Source organism: Bactrocera latifrons, unplaced genomic scaffold, assembly GCF_001853355.1.
Source record: "Bactrocera latifrons isolate USDA-ARS-PBARC rearing strain unplaced genomic scaffold, ASM185335v1 scaffold_79, whole genome shotgun sequence".
In the NCBI taxonomy this organism is placed as follows: domain Eukaryota; kingdom Metazoa; phylum Arthropoda; class Insecta; order Diptera; family Tephritidae; genus Bactrocera; species Bactrocera latifrons.
This window is the reverse complement of record NW_017537478.1, coordinates 682,499-690,322: the sequence shown is the minus strand read 5'-3', so window position 1 is coordinate 690,322 and position 7,824 is coordinate 682,499.

The following is a 7,824-nucleotide window of genomic DNA, read 5'->3' as shown; positions in this document are numbered from 1 at the left end:
AATATTTAGATTTGGATTAAGGTTTAATAGTACTTTAATATTATTTGTCTACCAAACTTATTATTTTTTTATTATATTTTAACTTAATATTTTTCTCGCCCTAACGTCTTGTTGCATATAATATTTTTTATAACCAAACTTTATCTAATTTATTTCTTTTATAAAAACGACTGAAATTTTACGAGAGTTTTGAAAGTTCTTTTCTATTCAAACCTATGAATAAATGGATTTTCATGTTCCTTGAAGAGACACCTTAATGCTCAGAATACACATTGGCTGAACCCTGCTTCTCACCTTGCACACACGTTTTATGTAGGCATTTGGCACAGAATCTGCTCAGGTGTCTCATTGTGCCTGCGACTTCGATTTGATTTACACACAGTTTTTTATTGCATTGTAGCGGCAGCAATATTGCCGTTCAATAAATACAAATAAGCAATAATAATGATGATAATCAAGCGAGAAGTGAGTACAAAACACAAAAAAATGAAAGGGCAGCAAGCGAGTGGCTACGTCGAAGGGCAACGCAAGACGGATGTGTGTCTCAAGCGGAAAGCAAAGAGCGATTTATATTACATACATATATATGTATATATATAGACTTGAGTATATGTGAGCTGAGCTGTCAGTCTGCGTGCAAAAGCCAAATATGAAATTCAATGCGAATATCGAGAAGTTTGCTGGGCAGACAAGACGTTAGCGAACATATACTATACATATGTAAATACTCGTATATCCATAACCCACACATATGCGATGAATTTGCATATAGTTGTTACCAACGGTTGCCGTTGATGTTGCAACAGCTTTTCTTCGCAGCATCTTGATACAGCGTCAGCCTCCCAGGTAAGTGGCAGCCACACAGCGGTGCGGTCGGGGCACACCAAAGACAGCGCACAATTGGAAACAAAGAATACCGTAAAGTCAGTTCTGAAAGTGGCAATTGTATGGATTGATTGCTGCCACATCGTGTAGCAAATGACAATGTCAGCAACAACAACAACAACAACAACAACAACATATGTTGTAAGAAACAGCAAACCAGCGATATTGGCGATAAAAACATGTCAATGGCGGTTTTTTTCACTCTTTTATTGCTTCAACTTTTCCGTAAGTTACATACCAATTTGTTGCTGTCGCATATTCTTTTCATATCATTTCGTTCTCTACTCTTCACTATTGTGGCATACTTGCGGCAATGTTGCAATTGTTCCATTGTTCCGACTTGTCGAGTTGCGAAAGCATAGATAAAGTGAAGCGACCGAAGTGGAGACTCAAATCAAATGGCAACAGCTAATAGAAGATAGCATAGCAACAACAATAAAAACAACAAATAGCTATAGCAACAGCTAACACCACGATTAGCAAGTGACCCTAACCACGATATTGGAAATTCACGTGCAATACTTTTTATATGCATACCAGTTGCTTGTATGCGTCCATATCTCCTCTTGGTTGCATCATTACTGTAGCGTACTAAAAGAGAGTTTCGGAGAATTAAACTTACTCTGGATTATAATTTAATGCAAATTGAGAAAATTCACCGATCTCACTTATTTCTTAAGGTTTTAGTGAAAATAGCTCGAAATAGCTGATTCTAAAGTGGAAAGAGAGGGAGATAGAGAAATAAAGAGAAAAAAAGGCAGAGTAATAGAGAAAAATCGAAGTTATTTTGTATCATAACCATAGACTGAAAGGTGAACTTTCATTTTTGGAGGGATCCACTAGTTTTTGGTCGCCTTTCAAGAACTAATGGATCTTATGATAATATGATCGGAGCCTTTAAATTTCGAAACAAAAGCGATTGTTATAAGATATTAGTTAGTTAGTTTGATTCTAGCGGAACCGGAGATTAATATTCAATTATTTTGTTGTTGTTTTAGTGTTAAATTCACTGAGAATACTAAAAATGCTAAGGGACACTACCAGGAATTTTCGGTCACATATGAACCCGAAACCTTTTCAGTTATGTGAACCATTCCAAGTATGATCCCTGCTAATAACAGTAATCTAATAATAATAATATCTTACTACAAATTCTAACCTAATCGTATATTATGAAGTTCATTAAAAAAAAAAAAAAATATTTTCACATGGTCAACATGCTGAAAGACTAAGGCAGTATAAGTATTTTCAAGTCATTATAGAAACATCTCACCGTGAGAGATGTAAGCGATAAATACTTTATTCTTATTTTTATTTTAGATTTTAAAACTGTATAACAGTTTCGTTAGCACGAGAATATAAAAATATACAAAATTTCCCAAGTAGGTGCTGTGAATCGAACACGCTAATCAACAAAGCGCAGCCGGTGGAAAGATATTAAGTTGCAAAAAAGTTACAACAAATCACCGTACTTGTACATATGTACCTATGGACGTATATAAATACGTCACGCAGTCACAGATTGTTTCGACGAAAGGCAGCACTCACTAATAGTCACAGAAACTGGGAATAAAGTGTGTAATGCAATAAGCAAAGCCGCCAGTACAAAAAACCAAAAAAAAAAAAAAAAAAAAAAAAAAAAAAAAAAAAAAAAAAAAAAAAAAAAAAAAAAGCGATGCAAATGTGTGCATTTCTACATAAACAAATACGAGTAAGCTCACTGAGTGTGATTCGTGCATATATAGTATGTATGGCATATGTATATAAGCAGTTACCGGAATACATGATGCACATTTACTAAATATCAGATTTCCATTGCTTCACGCTCGCATTAACACGCTCACGTTATTCGAAAAACTTAACAAAGCGCTGGCGGTGCCATGCAAAATACAAACTAGCTAATAAATATTATACAGAATCAAATGATTTTATGTGGTTTTAGGATACCTATACCACATATGTATATTATGTCGATGTAAGTAGAAATGCATAATTCACAAATTAAAATCACAATTTACAAATACAAGGCGGTAACGATGACGGCCTCGACAAATTTCTCTGGAGATTTTTGCTTGAATGGCAACTAGATCCAAAAATTCGGTACCTAGGGGCTTGAACACTTTTTGTTCGTAAAGTGGCATACTCTAAGTGTATTATTCGTGTAAAGTTTTATGCCGTTATATTAATTCCTTCTTGATTTATACACTCGAAAGTAAAGCATCAGATGGAACTTAAAATTGTGTCTCAAAATATGTGATTTCACCCTAAAGTGGGCCGGCCACACGCATTGTCCAATTTTTAGTTATAAAATATGAGCTCAGTAATCAAATTTGAGGTCTCTGGCATATTTAGTTATAGATTTATCGCGCTTTTAGTAGTTTTTAACAGTACCGCTATATGGAAGTGAGCGAGGTTATCCTCCGATTTCATCCATTTTCACACTGTCGGTATAAGTTCTTATAAGATTTATACTCAGAAAATTTGTTGTAGCTTTAGTGCTTTGGGAGATATGTACATTAAACTTATTAGAGGGCCACGGTCAGGTCTTAAAATTTTTGACCCACAGGTGCCTTCTACTGCGATTCTCTGTGCCTAATTACAATTTTATATTTTTATTTAGGGTTTAGTTATGGGATTACATAGGATTTCGGTTAATGGCGTTTTGTGGAGTCGTCAGTGGTCCGATTAAATCCATCTACGAATATAAAAAATAAGGAATGTTTTGATCTGCTAGTGGACTTAACATCCTATTTAACCATAAACCTGAAGAAATTTCAGGTTCAGGTTGTTCAAAAGCAGGCAAATGTTGCATGAATGCAAAAGGATGAGATATGCCAGCTAACTAGGAACATCATATTTCATAATGAAGCTGTCAGGATGCTATAAAATATCTAACGAAATATTTCTATAAGAAAATAATCGCAACCAGCGGTCGAGGTTTTCTTGGCCATATTTCGTTTTTGAAGTGATGAGAGAGCAGACAATCCACTCACTCGGGATTTTAGTCATTTTGGTTCAACAATGAGTTTTGTATGATTTTCGTCAGATAACCTATCTGTACATATCTGTCTTTCACAGTGGGAGCAGTGAAAGGATACTATCAGAAAATTATAGCACAGACATCTTTTTTAAAGGCAATATTAGAGAAGTCTTCTCGAGACGTCACTATTTTTAAGCCTTCAGTTTGACATACAGGGCGAAAGCGCTTTGACTCGTATACTCGAACTTTTTGCGTTGCAAGTTTTACAAATAAGCTGTTTATTTTGAACAGACAATATTTTTTCTTGTTTATGTTTTGTAAATTTAATTTATGTGGCAGCACAAAAATATAAAGCATTTGCTAAGCTGCTTCAAAACAAAGCGCTTCTAGAAACAAGTGAAAAGTATAAAAACTTGGGTATATATATCTGATTACAGTGGAACAAAACAATAAAAACATAGCATATACTACATTAAAGTAATTTTCATATATTTGCAAGACTTTTTATCAAAATAAAAATGTTTAAAAAAGTTCTTTTTTTTAACAGTTTAAAATAATGGGCTTTGGAGTTTATATATAATATTTTTCGTATCAAAACTTTCAATTATTTTATAGCGACAACGAAAGTAGTTAACTAATAATTGTAGCAAACTTAAACACTTAACATTAGATAACATCGATTGCAAAACGATTAATTAATTTAAAAATGTATCTTAACAAATGGCTTCCTCAGCACTTTGTTGTTGTTATTTACTTATCGATATAATGAAGCAAATATAGTCGCAAACCCAAAGGTTCGGTATGATTGCGGGCATATGTAATATATATGTATTTATGTATGCCTACCCACACTGTCTAAGCAAAAACAAAACAAAAGAGCCGAGGCGATAAAACGATTAGGCTGCTGTTGAAATGATAACGCTAATTGGTTTCAGTAAATAAAGTGAAGCACATAATAAAGTTTCATTGCACAAGCGGTCGCTGGTAAAAATCTGCGTAACCCTTTGGACAAAAAGCGAAAATAATAATTAAAACAAATGTAATGAACGCTGCCGCTGCGAAGATAAGAGATAGTGGTGTGTTAACGGCAATGTGGTTGTATGTTTTGTGTAAAAAATTTGATAAAATAAACCATGCAAAAAAAAAAAAAATAAATAAACAAAAACAAACTAAATAATTTATTGTACCAATAAAAGCGAATAAAAATCAATTAGTAAGTGTTAAAAATTTAGATTTAAATGTTATAAAATATGAAACGAAATATGTTAATTCATTCATTTGTTTTTTGTTTTGGTAATAATAATAAAAAAATATATATAATATTGGGGAGAAAAAATTGTAAAAATAATTTCAAAAAAAGTTAGACATTATTTGGAATTACTAGACTTCTGTACCAATAAATTTTTTATCGCCTTACAGACAAGTATTTTGCAACATGTGTTCAAATATGCCATGCACATTTGTGGCTGACAATTTAAGTACTAAATTTTGTGCTTTAAAACATTTTGCAATGATGTTATTTTTTAATAAAAAAAAGTATAATAACGTAGTTGTTTTTGTGACCTATGGTGTTTTGATAGTTAATTACTCTGAAATATGAAGAAATATTAAAATTTAATTATTTCAATCTGTGATGACTAAAATTTCTTTAATAAGGCGGAGGTAAAGTTTTATAGCAATTGCAAGTTCGAAAATATTTCTATTAGGTGCGCATATCCTTCTTCTTCCTTGTTGAGCTTTCGATTAGGTGTGTAGGGTAAAAGTTGAACCTTGTTGATGCTAAGGTTTCCTCCTCTTTACCTCTATTTCAAAAACTTCACAACTAAAACCTTATTATGTTCTGTATTTCAAGTTCCCTATTGCCCTTTACCAACAATGCCATAACACTGTGCGCTGACCGTCTTATTATTGACCAACTAGCCATAGCGAGTTAACATAAATTTCGATTTGGCACACATCAATCAGTTATGTGCACCCACACACACATATGTATAAATGAAAATGTAAATTTTGAGCAATAAATAAAGCACTCTATGCTGACTAAGCATTATAAAGTGTAATAAAGCTTAGCTTTCGAACAACGAAAGAAGATTAAGAGAAGTTGAGAAAACGTGGAAATAAATTATTACGAAATAAAGTATTATTTACAATATTATTTGGCAATAAGGTTCATTAACAAATGCATTTGTCAGCGTTTCATTCGACACATAATGATTGATATGTATATACGAAAAATGCTGGTTTGGCACAGTGGCGTTTAACGCCGGCAAAATTATTCAATATTGAAAAATATTATTATAATACAAATGCAAGCGCATAAGAAAGCTGTGAAACAATAAAGAGTCAAATAAAATTTGAAAAACAATACGAGTGTGATATGAAAACGAAATTTTCAACAATAAATCATATTATTTGACCCGACTTTGGTTAGACATGCGGCTTAAGCAGCGCTTTTGCTATTTATTGCTATTATTTGTTGTTATTGGCATGGTGGATGCTTAAGCAACGCGCGAAATGCACGTGCCACATTACAAGTGGACGTGGCTTTTCGAGTGCGAGTTCAGTGGCGAGTTGGCACGCATACCCTGCTTTGTGTGTTGTAATACAAAATTTTGATTTATATAATATATTTGTACGTACTGTATATACTCTCAAACTTCAGTATTATTTAAAAAAAATTGTCTCCATGCTAACAAAAATCCACAGGTGTATGTATATATGTATGTGTGGAGCTTTATCAGCATGAGACAGATTAAGTAAATGGAAAGCGTAAGAAGTTGGTAAAACTAATTTATAGATTTCAGCGTCTTTGGGCCACATAATTGAGTATATGATTTGCAGGTATATAATTTGCTCGCGGTGTGCGGTTATACATGAGCTTTGAGTGTTTGACAACATCGCCGTGGGCGCTTGAAAGCAAAATTAAAGATTATGGCGGCTTGCTTCATTTGTCACATTCATTCGACACTAGTCGTTGTTTTATTTCCACATTTATTAAGGTCATGTTTTTGTAATATTTACAACGAAATTTGCTATGGTTACCTTATCTACCGATTAAAAGTTAAAAAGGTTTTGAAATTTTTGTTTTTTTAATTCTTGGTCGATAATTATTATTTTAATAATTTTTACAAACATTTTATATACATATCTTATTTTGAAATTTTATTTTTCAGCAATTTTATTTTCCCACATTTAATTTTTTTAAGTAAAATTTCATACGGCCCAAAGCTTAAAAAAATAAAATAAAATTAATAAAATTATATGAAATGAAATAAAATGAAATAAAATAAAATGAAAAAAATAAAAAATAAAATAAAATAAAACAAAAAACCAAAAAATAAAAGACAAAAACAAGTTGGAAATACAAAACTGGTCTCATTGAGCTGGAAACTTACATGTTCTACAAAACCTTTTCTCTCTTAGAGCTTGTGCGAATATAAGTGATATTGAAAATAAATCATACATAAAATAAATTTTGATAGATTTCGGAAATAAATAAAGGAAATTAATTGCTTCTCTATCTACCGCTCACAGGCAAAAATATCACATACATATATACTAGTCTGTATATGCTATGTATGAAAAATATATATATAAACGAATATTAAAATAACAAGCGGAAAAATCTGTTTGCTCATTTGACATCTGAAGCTCTACAATCGACATATAAATTTCGCTGCTGCAAATACAAGAAAATCAAAGCAAACATTGTTAAGCGTTAGCTAGCGCACGAGTGCTATAATAGAGAAATAGCTGACACTATCATTCTTAAACAAATGTACACAGACCTACGCATACAAAAATGCAGTGGAGAGTGCAACTTTGACAGAGAATTGACACTCATGTTCGGTGGAGATTATTTACAAATCATTAGCAGCGCACGCGCTGAACGCTTCTACGCCTACAAGCATGCCACACAGAAGTCGCTAAAGCGTTTGTATATATAAAAATTTATTTTA